We start from the raw sequence: 19,584 nt of genomic DNA on the forward strand, positions 1-19,584 counted from the left end.
GGATGGGTTACATAAATTTGCTACTATGAGCATATTACATTTAATTTTTTTTTTTTAAACATGTACTTTTGTAACAGTACCCAAAAGAACAAATAGTTATTACAGACAGGACTGTACTGGCAAGGAAATTTAACCAACAAAAGGGTTAATTAGGGATACAAATTTTCTCAGACTGTTAATAATGGGAATGACACATAGTATGTGCCCATAAGTAATTCTCAGGTATCTTTGATCTTCAGCCCCAAGCGGTTACTGTTGCCTACCATACCCTGGCCTCTGGGACTCTCTCAGAACCAGACATCTGGCTACTTTGTTGTTTTAGACTAATCTCATCCCAGGAGAGCTCAAGAAATGACACCAGGCAAGGAGGGTCCTGGCAAGGGAAAAAACATTACAGTATCAGCAGATTTTTGAGTGGACTAGAGTATCAAAATTGTCTTCAAATTTCTATAGGGATCCTGTGGCTTCTCTGCTCTCCAGTTCCGCTTTCACGCGCAACACCAGAATGCACATGATCCTGTTTTAAGGAACTGTTAATCTCTTTGGAGAAGCTAATGAATGATAATCCAGGAAAGAACGTGTGACAAAGGCAAACAGAAGTAAAAAAACTGCAAGGAATGGGTGGGTTTAATGAAGATTTTATTGAAAGGTCAACACACTGCATGATCAATGTTTTTAAAAGCCTACAAAAAATGACTCCAACACCCAGACACTATTTTTGACTAATTCACAGGGTTTAGCTGCCAGCAGTGTTATCCCTGAAGTATGACCCTATGACAACTGCAACAGATTCAGCCAAGTGCCCGACTGGCTGCTCTGGGCTTAGAAACAGGGCAGTTCACAATGCACTGAGCCCACAGGAGTGAGATGGGCTGCAAACACTGAGAAAGGCAGGTTTAATTCTAAGGCCAGGCTCTCCTACCATCAGAGGCTACCTGAGTTTTGCCACAAACTCTGGTCCCTCAGGTTCCCCTCCTTCCCAAACCACTACAGGGTACATCAGATGTGCCACTGGCAGCTGGACAAGAACTGCTGCAGGCAGCCCTGCTAATGGTCCCTTTCCTATACTGATGTTCCTATGTCCTTCCTACAGCTGTGCTCCTACGTCTTACCAGTGCACACTTACTGACTGCGCTTGCCAACAGAAAACAACAGGGCGCTTAGATCTGGAAGAAATAAAAATCTCACATGTATTTTTCTGAGGGCAGTAAGCACACCCATACTATGTACATTATCCCAGCCACGTATTTCCAAGCAGCATCATTATTAAAACCCAGGGGTGGCACACAACAATAGCAGTAAGAGATCACTTCTGCGTGGGTGTCCTTTTTGTTTCAAATCAACCACCACACCTTTTCTTCCCTTCTATTGGCAAGAGCAAATTAAAAAGAATGGATGCTAAATAAATTCAGATTATAATCCTTTTCTAAGTGCACGCCCATATAATTTAACTTTGCCTCGTTACAGGGTATTTTCAAGTTGTTCAGAACAGAGCTTTGGAGAAACCTCTGAATAATCTGCTGTATCACACCAGCCCCCAAAGCAAACAAATCCCTGCCAAAACCTTTAAAAAGTGCTACAGACAGAAGCAGTTTGAAAATTGTGCACTAAACTTTACTAGGGATCATGCTGTTACAGAGCATCCTACTTTCTTTTTCTTCATATTTCTCACACCACAGTTATCCTGCTTTCTTCCAGCCACAACGTTCTCCTCTCAGTGGGAGAAACGATACTAAAGTTACCCCAATGTATTTTAGCAGTTTCTTAATGCACTGAAACAGTTGGATTAAGACAAAAAGAACCTGTGCTTCACTAGCTTTAGTCATATAAACAGTAAAAAAATGAACGATTTGGCATAGTTCTGAGATATTCAGAAAGATGTTATGCAGTTTTTTTCTGACTATGAATCAACCAAATTCTCCTTTGCTTTCTCACCAAGCAGGTACGTTGATAGAGTGAACATGGATTAGTCCAAATAATTAAATTTTAAAATACCAGCAGCACCAGGACAATGTAAACTGCTTTGTATGCTCCCTATATACAATGCATGCTCAACAAATGTCTCGCCTAAAAGCTTTGCTATGATATCAGCCTGTTACATTTTAATTGATGACTTCTGCGACTGCTGCAGCTTGCAAGTAGCTATGCAGCTTTACACAACAGAAACAAAAAAAAGTCATTAAAATATTCCATACCACCAAGCCAGAATTATATTGCATTTATTAATACATCACCTACTGCAGTACAATCCAGACCACTGTGTAGTAAGAAAAGCATTATAAGGTAGAACAGGTCTAACTAATGTGTTTAAAAAAAATAACATGTGATTGCATCAGTGGAGATGGCATTAATACAAGTAACACAAAGAAAGTAAAGACTAGATGGAATTTTAATTTTGGTATTTTATGCACTGTAGATGCTTAATTATACACCCTCTGTCTTCACTTGCCATAGAATCTGAACAGTGCAACCCACACACTTACCTTTCCCCCTACTCCGTTTAAATCAATGACAAACAATACTCCACATATGAACATGTAAGATCTACTTGACAAAACAGACAGGAAAGAAACAGTCAATAAAGCAAACAAACTCCACACTAATAGAAAAATACAAAGGATATAGATATAGATTCTAACAAACATTTCTCACAATGTCTAAAAGCACATTTTTGTAGGATTGTCTTAAATACAACAGTTACAGCTTGGACAAACGTATTACAGACTTATTTCTAAAGTCATATGCATCACCAGGACTCCAACAGCAAATAAGCAAATGCTTCAGAATGTAAATACTCCTCTGTTTACTCTAAGTATTGATTAATGTTCTATGGGTATCCAAACATTAGTAGCTAATGCTGCCTTGCACTATCTATTATGAAATTACAGCTATTCGGTGAGGTTTTGTCACAGTAAATAAAACTCCCCACAGCCATTCTCCAAAAACTCAACAGCTGGAAGAAGTGAGCCCTGTAGCATGACAGGAATGCCAATACATCCATACAAAGGCAAATCAAATATGAAAACAAACTCCAGAGAAAAAAGGTCTTCAAACAAAATCCATGTTAACACCTCTCCTAATTTGGAAATGGAATTAAGTAGCTCCCATTATCTGTCATTACAGTGGAACAGAGAGAGGAAAAGCCATTTTGGACATTAGTAACAACACCTTGAACAACATCTGGAACTCCTCCAAGAACCTAGTCAGTCCATAACAAAAAGAGTTAATGAACAGTATTGTAAATGACATAGAGTTCAAGCATTGAACTCACTGCAGAACCATTAATCCTGCCCAAGTACTAAATTCTAACTAGGACTTCTAATTTCAACATATATTTATATATATGAAAGGCTGTATATACAACTATTACATCTTCTTTCTTTCCTAATCAAGGACATTTAACAGCATAGCTCTGTAGTTTGCTGATGACTGTATGTATAATACGCAGTTCTTCATGATTTAGAGATTTTATTTCTGTATGTATGAACAAACCTAGGAGAAAAAAAAAAATCCATAAACTACTATGATTAAATTCTCCCAGGTTTTGGAGATCGTCTTTACCTCCAGTGAAGGCTGGAGGAAACAGGATTCTGAATGTGCTTCTGAATGCAGGTGGAAGAACTCCGCATTTCTTCCATTCAGCAAAGATCTGTTTCTTATCTTGTGATTAAACAACTTGTCAGCTAATAAAGTAACTTTATACTTCTCTAATATCTGCATAAGGAGATAGCAGAGGGAAAGCTTAGGGATGTTTCCTGATGAACACACTTCCTAAAGAAAGATAAGTACGATTACTCTAACTCCAAGATAATGACATACACTTAACCCACAAATAAAGCTCCATCTTTAGAAGCATTTATAGCATTAACAATACTCATACTTGTCTTCACTTCTCTATTTTAAATTTACAGGCACAGTTTCATTTATTTGAAACAAAGACCGTATTTTCAAAAATACGGTAATTAAAGTATGAGAATACAGTGGACAAAAATGCACTACCGTACTTATTTACGTATCTACTTAGCATTTTATGTCAACTGTACACCTTTGCATAAGGAGACCAGCTGAGACCAATTACTGCTTCTGGAATCCACCTTCTACAAATCATACAGACACAATTTTCACTTGTGACTCTTACCTAATCCATGGCTTTGTTTTCAATAGAAGAATATCTGATTTACCCTAGGATAAAGGAAGAAAATCATGCCCAAGTTTCCAGGTACCCTCACTATCAGCACAGGTGTTCTTTTGCTGGTAGCAGCTGGCATGTGCTAATTAACAGGAAAACCAAATTCAACTATTTCCAGTTCTGTAAAAACATCTAAGGAGATAGATGGTTCAGAATAAAGTCTCAGCATATTACAATACGCTCTCTCTACATGAGGAAATAACCTGACAAAATGAAATTTTCCATTGCCTTGCATCACACAATTTAGAAGGAACTTGAAGCCTGAAAGACAGTAAATCTCCTTAAAATCTGCTTGTATGGCAGATCTGCATTAGGTTGCAAAAGATTATTAGAGATTATGAAAAGACACTCTTGCATCCCACCACTCACAAAACAAAACAAAAAAAAATCCCCACAAGAGCTGACAAAGAAACCACGAACATAGCCTGCTGGAAGTGACGCTAAATGAGCCATTCACCTCACAAGATACTGTATGCTAAGTTATCATAACAAGTGATTCACCTAAGTAAAATAATCTCATCAAAGTTAGAAGCACTGACTGCTACTAAGACCAGGCAGCCTGTGAAACGGAAGACTAATGCAGATTTCGGTGTGGTTTTGTATTAGTAAGGAAGACCACATACAACATGCTGGAACTGGCTGGTGATTTGAAAGAGGAGGAAATTAAAATCAGTGTCATCGCTTAAGAGACATGACAGGATGTTTACACAATGGGCACAGTGACTCATAACACGCAAAAATACCAGAGGGGGGAAGAATTGGGAGGGTGGTAAGCATAACTATACTGCTAAGACAATGAGAAAGAAATTTTATACAACCTAAAGACAAAAATGCACATCTGAATCCTGGTCACAACTCAGAGAGCTCAGCTGTCAGACTCAGACTCAAAGTACCTGGGTTATAAAGTGTCATTACGCTCTACAATTTTGTATTTATATAAAAGAAAGCCATTTGGAACTAGTGCAGAGGCTACTATTTTGAATGTATACATATCTAAAAAGAAAGAAAATTGTTACCTATAAAACTGAACTAATTTCAATGTAATACTCTAAATAAAATTGAAAAAGAAAACACTAAGGAATCAACTAAAACAAAGAAATCAAGGTTACAAGGTAGGTATTTTGTTGCTACCTGCAGAAGATGACTACTCTTGAGTTTTATCAGCTGGGAGCACCAGGAAGGTTCAAAAAACCAAATGTAGCAACATAGGCATTTGTTATTCAAGGGGTCGTGACAGCAGACCCCTTATGAAGCAGAGATGTCTCAGAGTGACTCATTTTCAAAAGGGATTTGAGGACAGTACTTTACAATACTGCATATTTTTCTGGGTATCCCATACTTACAAATAAGATCTATTGTTCTAAGTTTCTCGGATCATAAATTGCAGAGAATCAAGCCATGCAGAAGACATCGACATGGGTGGTACGAACAGCAAAAACGTCCTATATCAGTAGGTCACAGACGTTTGTGACTATGCTTAGAAACAGAAATGCCTTACAACTGTACAAAAGAGGTTGCACTGCTGGTTGAAGAGAAAATGTATAAGAGAGGCCATTGACTAAATTATTAAAATATACACCTTAGAGAACATAACCTATATATAAAGTCTCACTCAATACAGATATTCTGGACCATTTGGATAATGAAAGTACAGCAAGTATTTTTGAGATAACACGTATGACATCAACATTACAGAAAAAAATGTTATAGGATATATTTTCTAAATTGCATGATCACATGCCATTTTAAAACAGAAGCATAAAACACATCCATAGATCAGAACTGAGATTTTACGTCCAATTTAATGTTGCCATTTCTTGAATTACAGGTAACCCATCAATCCAGCTCATGCTTCCTCTTCTTGTAGGACCTTTACAAAATCACACATATTGAATATATGAAGTGTTTCCCTAAAAACACATTCATTTTGAAACAAAATACTTTGATTAAGTAGAATAAAACCCTACAGCCACTCTTAGAGCTGACTTTCTCTACAGTTATAAAATCTTCTTACTGTAGAATCAGTTTATATTTTTTATATTTTCAAAGAAATTAAAATATCATTTGCCAAAAATAGATACGTACTTGTTATTTGAAGTTGTAACTCAGGGAACAAATGCACCTTTTAACAAATACCTCTTCTTAAAGTAGATGGAAGGACTTAAGAAAACAAAACACCAAAACCTTAAATTTTATCTAGAAGTGAAATGGCATGAAAACAGGATTAAACATACTCTTCCAAATAAAATCACAAGAGCTGAAACTTTCCTGTAAAAGCAAGAACCTTCATGACAGTGAAAGCACAAATATGAAGGGATTCACTTTTGCTGATGGTTGTTTAATGCTCTATTTTTAAATGCAGCACACCACTGGCAAATTTCAACACTTCTACAAGCAGACAGACTGAGCACTGTAAACTCCGTGAACAAGTGAGTGCTGTTATTGGGAGGGATATTTGCAAAACCATTCCCAAGATGCAGGCACAGAGTTCAGACTCTACTACTGAGCAGATTTCTATTGCTCATTGGTACCACTGAAATGCATGCATGTACACATGCAGTCTAGCAAAATGTGAAAGTCTGTTGAGTAAAGAGACAAGTGAATATCCATTTCCACTGACAAGATAATAGTCTGGGTCACTAAAACCCTTAGTTCTACTTCTACATTTCTACCCTGCCTCCCTTCAACATTTGTTCTTGCTGGTTTACATGAACTATCAACAAACAAGGACAGAGACACCATATCACTGCATGCACGTTTGCTTTCATTAATTTATTAGGGACTGAAGATCATTCTAGGTTTACTAAATTATATTTCTACAGAAGGGTTACTGTGATTAACAAAGGAAGGTATTGCCTGTATGCTATGACAGAGACTGACACAGCTGAAGAGCTAGGAAATTTTTCTAAAAGTCTTTACAACATTACCAAAAAAAGAGGGGCTTTTTTTCATGTAAAAAGGTTGAAATAAAGCCACAATAGATAAAAATAATTACAATGATTCTGATCTTCAGTATCCAGATTAGAGGCTGTAAACTCCCCATCGATAATGTGAAAACCTCAGTGAATGTTTCATGCCCTAGTATTATGTCTCAGAAATAACTTTTCAGACTCCATTATGTCCGCCATGAACTTGATCTTTCACCTCTAGTGAAAATCCTCTTATTCTAAAGTTAATGATGAGAGATTTCATTTGCTTTCCAAGCACAGATAAAACCTTTTTGAAATACACTCTCACTGCCATGACCTTGGTCTATGACTTGAGAGTTCACCACATGTAATAATTTACTTTGCCCCATGGGGCTCATTGAGATTTCCTTTTAAAAGGTTTTGGATATGCAGTTGGAGCTGAAACACTCACACGGTATGTATCAAAGTATACATCCCTGTATACATTACAGATATTTTGCAACAATATCAACAAACAAAATGAATTTAGATCATTACAAAATATAACAACAAAAGAGTCTGGCTAAGCAAAGTCATCCACACGCTAGAAATTCAACATTTTGGGAACCTTGCTGCAATAACCCACAGTACCTGCTAGAACAGGGAGTTTCAAAATTTCATGGAAGTAATATATGTCAATTGACAAGTTAATTCAGAAAATATACTGTTACTCTGGACTTACCAGCTCAAGCACAATTCAGTTCAAGCACAGTAATATTCTCTTTAGTTTATGTGTCACATAATTACCAGAACTTTTGTATTAGACTACCTAGTTAGTCTATGGCTGCTGACTTCTTTGCTGATAAGCAGTGCACTAGCTTCTTTGTGTGCTCATGTATTTCTTACTAAACCACCCTTTATTATTAAAAATAAATAGAGGAAGTCAGAACTACCATATCCACCTCAATATAAGGCAAGTCTTTTGTTCTCCTGAATCTTGGGGAAAATTCCTTCAGAACCGTTATTTACCTTAAATTCAAACGCTGACTTGCAGTCCTAGTCAAAAAGTACATAGCTACTGCCTCACAGTGTTAAGTGCACATCGATGAATGATAACACGCTGCCAAGCGCCACCGTGGCTCCTACCAGCTCCCACTTCACCTCTGCCTCGCACGGTCTCACAGAGCGGCCAGGCAGCTGGTGCCACCTCCCAGGGGATGCGCAGAGAGCCACGAGAGCCTGAGGCAGGGCAGGATTCGGAGGCAGCCAGCACGGACCTTGAGAGGTCAGGCTGAGGGTGGTGAAGGGACCTGAAATGCCAGAGAAGCAAACGGTCTGGAAACGTGGTTTGTGGTGGGGATATATATGATGAGCTACTGAATGGGTTGACAAACATTGTATTTAATGGTAAAACTACTTCCCCCACCACCACACTGATGAATAATCAGGGGCTTTTGTGCTTTCAGGGCACCTATAGTGGAGCGAACACACTAATGCTCCTTTGTCAGTCTCCTGCCCCCCCAAATTTCCTAAACGCTACCATCTTCTCATGGGGGCTTCCCATGGGAGTCCACGAGTCTAAGCCTCTGCTACAGCTACTCCAAGTGGTGTTGTTTCCCCTCCACCCTTGTTAATTTAGAAGTGGCAGCAGAAGTAGTGGATTTCACACCGAAACGGCCATATGCACAAGGGAACACCTGCAAAAATCCTAGCCGAGCAGGAAAGCACCTGGCTGTGGGGAGTGCATGGCTGAAAAAGGGTTCCCAGGAGGCATGTGGCTTTTCTTCAACACGTCCAGAAACAGTTTACCAGCAGCTTGCAGTTTTCAGACTTCATAATAGGGCCAATATTTTCCAAAAACAAGCCTAAATAATGCTTTGAAATCAGAGAAAATTTGCTGCTCTGCTGCTCTCCACATTTTTTGCCAAATGCTCTAAACAAATGAACAAAAAGTGAGTTTAACAGAAAAATATAAACTGAAAGCCCTTCTAAAATATCCTATCTTCTCATAAGAGTTCTGTAAAAAACATTTTAAATAAATCTGGGCTTGTTTATTTTTATATAAATAAAGGAATCTAGAAATTTGTTCTGTGTCTTCACACAGATGAGGTTTTCCTCACAGAATGTAAGACACTTTTTCTTAATATGTATTGAATGCAATCATTCGACAAACAATTTTGAAGACAAAAACCTACACGATGTTCTTTCGTAATCATAATGATGAAAAAAAGGATAATAAAATCAATTTAATTTCCTTGAAAAATAATTAAATTTAAAGATAATAGTAATTTTAACTGAAAATCCTGCTTCATGTTTTTCAGCTATAAATTCCACAAACCAAGACTTCATATTGCACACGCAAAAAGAGAGCTAAAGAAAACAAATTATAGAAATACTGCAATTGCAATCCTGATTGCTTTCTTTCCTATATACTATTACTAGCCACTAAGCAAATATATTCATAGCAGACAAAAATGTGCTTGGATAGAAACACTTTCCCAAGTGAAATACTCTGAAGCTTTGATTTTAACACACAAAGGACAAATTTAAGAAAGGAGAAACAATGTAACATTATCCCTTTACAAGCCAGTGTTCAGAACTTGCACATTTCAAGAACAGTAATGCTCTCCTTGACTAACTCCACTAAAGATATTCCTAAAGGGCATTTTGTCTTCTCAATAGACACATTTAATTTTATCTGCAGCAAGCTGCAAACAGTTATATATAAAAGGTATTTCTCAGATTTCAAAATGTTAGCAATGCTTTACACATTATCATTCCAAATGTTCTTTTTAGAAAGAAATACTGAATTAATTCCATTTTTGACAATCAATACTGTTGCATATTAGCTTCTGCTAGTTTTATAAATACATGTTTTCATTCCCAGTCACAATGCTGGGGCCACCAACAGCCATGCTAAACTATCTGCAGTAGTATCCCCTCATGCAAGAGGGTCCAAGTCCACAGAGACAGGTGAACACAGGAACAGATGTCAAAAGAACCATCTTTATTGTTCACAGTAGAAAATAATCCACCTACAAGCAACAGACAAAGCTGAATAGTTTCTGTTCTGCTGTATGAGTGATTTAACACCAATCTGAACCTATGCAATGCTTAAACGCTTGACTTACTATTACAATTCATATTAAATTAGCGTTTGCTTTGCAAGCCAACAGGTGAGGGACAGCAGAACCAGAACCCAGCGTGTCGTTGGGTTTCAGTGCCAGCAAACAACCCCACTGCTCTGACAAAAGAAAGCCATTAGAAAACAACCCTTATTACAGCGAATGCTGGCATCATGCAGGCAATTAAGACTGCATAAAACACTCCACTGTAAACAAATCACTTGTAACTTTTTGAAGCTGTCACCTTCAGAATAATATTTCCCGTCTTCACGGCTCTCCAAAAGATAGCCTTTCTTTTCTAGGACTGAGGTAGGCAAAGTGAGTAACACACTTCCTTTGCTAGTAAAATACCAGCAATCTCTCTTTCAAAGAGCCATAAAGGTTAAACAGCAGAGAGTACAGAAGCTGAATTTTAGGGGGGCAGTAGACCCCACTCTCTGCAAACATCTTTACAGAAGTATTACTGATTTGTTCAAACAGTTAAAAATGCTTGCTTTGTTTAGGCGATGCATTTCATACAGCACTCCCTGCTAAATAAAGGAAGCTCTTGCACACTATAATTTTACACTGAATTAAACTGCAGACCAAGACAAATGCAAAACCACCTTGCTTTAAAAGGCCATTTTTGTCAAGCGTGAGAGCAAGACTCTTCTTCTGTCCTGGCTTCTTTATGCCACAAACAGCTTTCAGGGTCACTGAATGTCCCGTAGCAGACAAAAAAACTGATCTCCTCAGCCAAGCACTGCAGAATAGCAACAGCAAAGCCTCTGAAAGCACTCCTGTTACAAAGTCACATCTAGGAGAGTTGGGCAAACACAGCTGTAAAAACACAAGGCTATGATGATATCAGGTACTTTCCAGCCATAGCCCAAGCAGTTTAGAATAATTTAAACAGGCAATTTTACAACTTCCTAGATTATGGCAGAGCAGCTACAAGCACCCCAGATTTGGGAAGGCTGAACATGCAGGAGGCTGCAAGTACTGTGTCATACATATTAGAGTAGATAAAGTTGTGCAGTTAAGAGATTTAATAATATATTTTCTTGCACTTCCCTAATTTCTTACGCTCCCAAGAGCGTACAAGAGGGGCTTCTTCCACTGGACATCTTATGAATCATATAAGAGACCCTGTGTTAGAGGTCCTGGCAACCAGGGACAAAACTAAATCTTTTATTACAAGTCTAACTCAACCACTGACACCTTAGGTAAGTAAATCAGCTGCTTTTCAAAGGTGTTCAGAAAATCTGAAACTTCGTACAAACTAAGTAAGGAGTTTGGAGGTGAAGCGCTCGAATATAGGGATTTCAGAAGTCTCACTATTAGCCTGAATTTTGCTTCCACTGAATTGTGAGCAGAGCTGAATGCCAGTGAAAATCCCTTCCATTCTGAACCGTTTTAGCAGTGGATTTGTATTAGAACTACTAGCGATAAATGAAAGAACAGTGAGAGAGAAAAAAAAAAAACCAAACAAAACAGAAAATTCCACAATTGCTTTGGGTTATGGAAGACTTGAGAAGACAATGAGGAACTCTAGAGATATCTAATGGAGCTGCATGACTGGGACACATTATAGTGATGAAATTCATATTGTAAGTAATAATTTGGGCTACTCCTATGCATTGATGGATATAAAATGCACTCACCACTCAGGGAAGGAAAAAACCCTAAGTGTCAATAAATAGTTCAATAAAAACCATCTGCTCAAAGCACAGTAATGGTAAAAGAAAAGTAAACTCTTAGGATACATAAAAAATTAGACTGCAATACTAGAATAGAGTAAGGGGAAATTTAACAGCACAACAGCTCCTATGTACATACAAGGCTTATGCTAACCCAGTTAATTCTTTATATTTGTACATGTGAAGTACAGACATCTTCCCTAAATTTGTCCTCTGACACCCACATACATTTCCCAGAGACTTCAGTATAGTATCTAATGATAGAATTAGTTACATTTTCATTTAGAACTTTTTAATCTGTGTGGGCAGACAAAATTTATTACTTAAGAAATAAAAAAAACATTTTCATTATAGGTTTTTTCCTTTTACAGTATCAGATTTAAAAACAATAGAATGAAATTACTTACCCTCTCATAAACAAAATCTAAAAATATGAATATTTTAAGTGCAATTTGGAAATCAAATTTTAGACAACACTACTGCAAATTTTCACTTATATTTAGAGAAGAAATAACTATATTATAGAAGACAACTAAACATCATGACACATACAGTTTATTTGAAGATCTTAAATTATTTTGTTTCATAATATTCATGTGTTACCTTCCAAGGGTAAACACTCTTGGTACACTGGTGCATCAGCGTATGAATCACAAACCATTAGAGCTTGTATTCTTATTCATTTTATTTTGTTTTTTAAAAGGTTAATGTACATGTATACACGGTTCAAAGAACTTCAGATATTTTTAGAGAAATCAATATCTTTCCTGTGACTTCACAGTAGTGTTAGGGTTCACTTTTTTGTTTTTACTTAAAAAAAACACCACTCAGAGGAATTTTCCAGTGTTCATTTCCTAGTAAGTACTCATATGCTTTTTATTTTAAAATATCAGTTGAAACTATTGCATATAATTTGTTGAGAAAACGTTACTATTCTTTTGCCAAAAGGCTAACTGTAGACCTTGCAAATTCGGTTTTATGTTCTACATCTGCTTCAAAAACAAATCTAAAAACCAATACTAGAACTCTGTATCTTATTTTGTAAATACCTTTCTAGCTTTCTTCATTATAGCTTATTTTATACTTCAAACTCCTGTCTCGCATATGGAACAGCTTGTTTTACAAAAGGCATAGCAGATCCACATGAAAGTTGCAAAAAAATAAAACAGTACCTTGATTAAGAGGTTTTATACAAGCTACAGCTTAACTGAACAAAAAAACCCTCAATGGTTTTGTTGTGTATAAGACAGAAAAATAGCCAAAGTTTTCTTCAATAAAATGAACTGTCTGCCACGATTTATCTGTACAATTCCATCACAGCTCTTGCTGTTATGTTACAATTTTCAAAAATATGTCATTAAGCTGCCATAAAAGTCATTGCAAATTGTTTTTTCTCCCAAACTGATAATAGACTTATAGATCTAATTTTCAATCTCTTTTCTTCATTACTTTGATTCTTAAGGAGAGTATGACATTTGCTGTCTGAATACTTTGTAGTAGTATCTGGCATCTCTACAGCACTTCTGTCTGAGGATCTCTGAGCTTTTAATAGGTTTGTCTTTACAGCACCTTGAAATGCTGACTTATTTGTGTCTCTCTCTTGCAGAAATGGATAGTTAGAAGCAGACTTTTAAAGAAATGGGTTTTATAATTTTAGTGAAAAACTACAAGACTTCTTAGAGAAAAAAAAAAAAAAATCACACAAAAAAGTGTTCTGTGGCACTATAATGTCAGTAAAATCCTGACCCTTCATGGCTCGACAAGAGCAAAGAATAATTAAGTGAGGCCTTCTGTTTTTCATTCCAATTTTTTTTAACTACACAGGATGTCCTCTTCACAAATCAAGACACTTTGTGTTACTGACGATGGAAACAATTAAGTAACTGAGAAAATACCACCAAATTAAAAATTAAATTTTGATTTCTCATAGTGATATCTCCTTAATTTTTGCCAGTGTACATATGAACATGCTTTTGTTCACGTAGGGCTTCATATGCATCAAATTAAATTCAGTACTTGAAACTGGCTTTGCTAATTACATGTATTTGTGACAAAAGCTAGGAACAGGTTGTTTTAGAAAGTTATTTGCAGGATTAATGGAAGTAACATCATATAGGAAGAGATCACAAAAGGAATGATGGAAAAATCAGGGTGAAGAGGTGTCAGAGTCAGTCAGAAGCTCAGCATTGTCTCAACATTATCATCAGGGACATGGACAGGAAGGTACCCAACAATGGCCCGTTTGGAACACAGTTGCCAATCCCAAGAGTGGAACACGGTGCAAAGGCTCCTGAATACAGAACTGTGTAGCACAACGAGTGCTGTGCTATTCTCCTGAGTACTGAACCGTATGGTGCAGTGCTGTTCTTCGGTACCCGAGCCGTGTGGTACAGAGTGCTGTGCTATTGTTCAGTACCTGAGCCTAACCACAGAATTACAGAATTGTCTAGGTTGGAAAAGACCTTGAAGATCATCCAGTCCAACCATCAACCCAACATTAACAGTTCCCAACTACACCATATCCCTAAGCGCGATGTCGACCCTACTCTTAAATCCCTCCAGGGATGGGGACTCCACCACCTCCCTGGGCAGCCCATTCCAACGCCTAACAACCCCTTCTGGAAAGAAATGCTTCCTAATATCTAGTCTAACTGGAGCCGTTAGAGATGACCACATAGCTACTGTCAAAAAAGATGGATCGCAACTGTTGCCATAACATCGATGGAGAAATCATGAACTTTAGACGAACTTTGCTTCATTATAATACCAAAACACACTTCCTGGTTGAAGGCTACCCGCCTCTAAGACCGACCATGCCTCAGACACTCCCCCTCGTGCATGTGTGGTAGCCTCGTTTGAGAAGGGCGGAGATCCCTGAGGCGGAGGAGGAGCAAAGTGTGTCACTAAGCATAAAAGATGACTTCTGGACAATGAAAATTTGAAGCTTCCCCACCAAGGATCATGACGATCGACAACGGAGCATTAGATGGACCCGGGACCATTAGGATGTCTTGAGATCAGCAGTGGTAGCTATAACATCTCCTCCTCTTCTCTCCTCTCTAAACTTAGCTTTACTTTTCCCCTTTCTTTCACCCATCTCTAACTATTGCATGCTGCTTCACAGGCAACACAATAAAGTTTCACTGTCTGATTGATGTAATCCCCTTTGGTGTTGGTCGCCTTAATTTTGCGCTTTCAGGATCGTAGTAAACAAACCATCACAAGTCCACCAAGTGGACCATGACAAGAGGGAGAAACAGACAGACGAAACATGAGTTGCAAGAGAGCTGAGAGAACAAACCACACATACAGAGACCAGAAAGAGGAGTTGAAGAAACCTAAGAGTGGGTCACAGAGTGAATAGGTGTGAATTTTTAGCCCTACTAGACAAGTTGTATTTCTGCTCATTGCATCAAGGACAGCTACTTTCACCAAAACAAGAGACAGAATAGCCATAAATCATCTTTGCCTCCTCCAAAAGCCAAGCTCTTCAGAGAGCACAGAGTTTTCCTCTGCACCACTTACATCTCTCATTTGCCAACATCTCTCTGGATAGAATGATACTAGCTCCTAGCTAGTCTGAATTATATAGGCAGATCTTTGGACATAAGTTTTTATCTCCACTGTATCTTCTTCCAACAACCATGGGTAAATATCTTACAATGCCACATATTAAACGTTTTCAAAACATAGTACCTGTATCACTACTAGTACACAAGTTATTCTGCAGCAGTATACTGTCTTGAACAGCTGAACACCTCTGCTGCTGCCATCAATGGCGATATGTAAGGAAATGAGATTTGAAAAGTCTGTCTTAAGTCTCTTGTAACAAGCAGTACTGAAAGTGAAATAGTGACTGCATTATCTTCTTTGCAGCTAGAATCTTCTGTTCTTCCACTCTGCTAATGCCAACACTGGATTTCTCCTCCATTGATTACAGAAAAAAAAAAAAATCCAATACTCCTATAAAATCTGTTACTGGTTTTTAGTCTGATTATCTCTTTGCTGTCCATCCATTTCTTTCTTATAAAGCTATAGAGATCTTTTCATCCTTACAACTCCTATGACTTGTGAAGAAAGCTCCTTCAAGTCCTCTAAAACAAGCCACCAAACCACTCATGCATCAGAGCTAAGTGAAGAAGTTCATTTTTACCCTCAAACACCAAAAGACTTAGAAGCCTTTTAGCTTCCAAATATAATGCTTCTCTCCACCATAATGCCACAGCTACAACAAGCAAAGGTGCTAACTGGCTTGATTGTCTTCCCTTATTAATGGAAGGCTACTGCTGAGAAAGGGCTTTTGATAAAGATTTATTTCTTCTGAAATGCCCAAACCATCAAAACCAGCTCCCACCTGCTCATCTATCAGGCATACCGCAAAGTAACATAAATGGCTAACGTGGTAGAGTTTGGAAGGCACGTCTAGCAGCTGCTAAGACTAGAAATTTGAAAGCAGTATAGATCACAGGGTTGGTGTACAGGAAGAAGGAAGATTTTATTTTATACACTGTATAGGAAGAAGGAAGATTTATTTTTGCTTTTGTAAATTTTACATTTACACTCTTGAGTAACTGTTCAGCTGTTGTACTCTTATACACAGATCAAGAGGACTTAAAGCTTAAATACACTTTTTTGATATACCATGTGTTTGAACCATCAGGAAAACAAACACTGGTAGACTGTATAGTTGCTATTAAACACTGACAACTAAATAATAAAGATTTTTAGCTTACCTGGGTTTGCAAATACAATCCCAGAACATTAACTTTTTCAATGATGAACACAGTTTAATCAGAATTCTTACTATCAGCCTTGGTGACCACACCTTCCTCAGACAAAAAAAGCAGAACATTTTATTTTGTGCGCTCAGGCATGTATCAATTAAAAATACCAGATCCTTGTAAGATGAACAAAAACATCTTATCTCACAACCACATTTTCCAATTGATATGCAGCAAAATCCTGCATCCAAGACCTTCTAATGATGTAGACTCTCTTTCTAAGCACTTGACCAAATACTTAATCACCCTGTCCCAGAACAATAAAATACAGCTCTTACATAAAGCTTTTCAGCACTGATCTTCAAACACTTCAAAGTTGCCATTACCCATTACTGCTAACCCCAGAGACAATATACCCCACTCGGTTTTACCCAACAGGTTAATGACAGAGCTAAAAATAGAATCCATGTTTCCTCAGCCCCAGGTGAGTACTCCTTCTACCATGCCACAGCGCTTGATATTTCTTTGAGGATAACCCAAGTCCAAACCAACATTCAACAGTCATTTCTACTTAGATAAAGAAAACCTAAAACCCTCTACACTGTCACAACACAGTCAACTACCACAGCTCTCATGTGCTGTGTTTCAAGAAATCCAAAGAGGTCTTCAGAGCACTTATTGAGGGTGTGCCTGTACTCTACAGCAGCAGGACACTTCTCAGACTAATTAGCTCATGTGGAGCTTCCTCACTATATTGCTTCTGAGCAAGCTCATTTATCTTCATATTACATTATGCAGTGTAGATACACCCTCAAACAAATCAACTTCTCCAGGTAAGGGATACATGGTTGATGAGGCAAAAGCAGTCTAAGAGACATTATTATGAACGAATGCTCTCACAGTACAATCACTTATATTTCCAGTTGACTTCCAGGTTTAAAATCTTCATATATCAGAATGGATTTAAATTAAAGTGGGAAAAAAATGCATTGTTCTGCTCATGTCAGAAAAGGAACTATATCAATAACAGCTTAGGTGAAATTTGGCAAGGAGAGATGCGAGAGGGTCTTCTCCTCTAGCACGAGAGATATGAGTTGCTGTTCTTCAGAAGAAATTTAACAATAGTCTGAGTGACAGGGAAGCATCAGATTCCAAAAATCAGTTTACATTGGAAACTTGCTCAAGTTTGGCAATGAATCTGCCACACACTTTGTCTACACTGAGCGTGCTTCTCTTTTGCATACCTTCCTAGAGCCTGACTGAGAACTCTCAACTCCCAAGACCAAATTCTTGATTCACCCTGTCTCTGCTCTCAGCAACTACCTGTAAAAATCACTAACAATTTTTACATTCCTCCAATACCAGGTTTGGTACAGAATTAGAGGTTTAAGCTTACTGTGTCAGTGATTTATACAATTATTTACACATGCCTCACATGATAGAAAGTTTCTGGTTTTCAGCTAATATAAAATACACACACCCCCACCACCCCAGAAGAAAACTACCATAAAAAAAGTGAACTTTAATGGTCAAGAAACTAAAGCACCTCTCTCTCTCTCCTGCAGACAAATGCTGTATATCACCTTTGACTAACCAATCACACCTTATTTTTTTCCAGAGGATCTTTTCCTTGTTCTAAGGATAGGACAGACAATGCTAACACTGAATGAGCACTCATTCAATACTTCATATCATCCTCACTGCTCACTATGTGGCATTTTTGTGTAATTTATAGCACCTACATCTAGAATCGTAACTAGAAAACTTGTCACTTCTCTGTTGATCTCTATTATGTACCTGAATTATTTCCTTATACCAATCACTCCACAGCACCTCCATCAGACAGTTTTATGATTCTTGTTTTCAGGTAGCAAACTAGGAGCCAGTGATTGGACATCAGGATTGCCCGTAATTAGAGATGCTTGACTTGAGATGCTTTGGGTCTCTCTTCAGAGGGTAGAGCAATTAAACAGCACTTTGTCAGTACAAAGTACAACTTCAATCTATTTCAGTGCTATCATGTGTTTTTAAAGCTGACATTAATCGGTCCCAGGAGTTTGAAGTCAGAAAATGAGAAGTACACAACTAATGGCCTTATTTTAAAAATGTGGTTGAAGTGACTCACCCAACCTCACACAGAAACTCTATGGCTGAATTAAGATTTGGCCTTAACCCTCCAGAACAGCATCTCAAGAACCCTAGCTTTAAAACCAATCTCTTTTAGTGTTATTCTCTCCCTTCCTCACCTACTAGGTCTCATCCACCTTCAGCAGTTATGAGGAAGCCCATCTAAATGAAACAACCTCATTCATTAGCACACCTGGATTTATTTCCTAAATGCTGTCTACCTGGTCTTCCTGAAAAAAGCAAGTGTTTTGTGCATAAAGAAAGAGTCTGAAATGAGTCAGCAGATGCCATATAATGTGATCAAACCGAGTTTGCACAAACAACTTCAGTTCTGGCATTTCCTATCTGTTGAGAACTTCGCATTGCATCACTGTCAGAAAACTCCCATGTTCCCAGAATTTTCATTTCATGCAGTCTCAAATAACAACGTAAGATTTAAATTAATGTTTGTGTCCCCATCATCTCGCTTGCTACCTTTGCGGCTTCAAGCTTGAGGAACTCCTACTATAAGCCCTCTTAACACTAAACACCATCCAAACAATCACTGCAAGGGCGCACCTTCACCACAAAGCTAATGGTCTGAGATAACCAGTACACAGCATACCAACATTATACAGTTAGGAATTACAGTGCAGCAACAAGCAGAAATCTCCTCACACCAATTTCTATCAGAAACCTTTCTACCACCTCAGAACACTCAGCTTCTTTCAGTTTGATCAATGCCAGCAGGTAACATATCACTACTTCCCTTGTTTGACACAAGCAATACCCAAGCTTTAATTCTAGAATTTTTTACAAACCACAATCAGCACCACAACTGCAGTCAGGGTTTCGCCACATTAGTTTACCATAAAT

At 37.9% G+C, this 19,584-nt stretch overlaps 1 protein-coding gene across 13 annotated transcripts in view; it reads right to left on the minus strand.

Moving 5' to 3' along the window:
* SLC10A7 (solute carrier family 10 member 7) overlaps positions 1-19,584 on the minus strand; it is a 157,088-nt gene that overhangs the window by 120,110 nt on the left and 17,394 nt on the right. The gene's annotated exons all lie outside the window — the stretch shown is intronic.

This window comes from Strix aluco, chromosome 4 (assembly GCF_031877795.1).
Source record: "Strix aluco isolate bStrAlu1 chromosome 4, bStrAlu1.hap1, whole genome shotgun sequence".
NCBI classification, from domain to species: domain Eukaryota; kingdom Metazoa; phylum Chordata; class Aves; order Strigiformes; family Strigidae; genus Strix; species Strix aluco.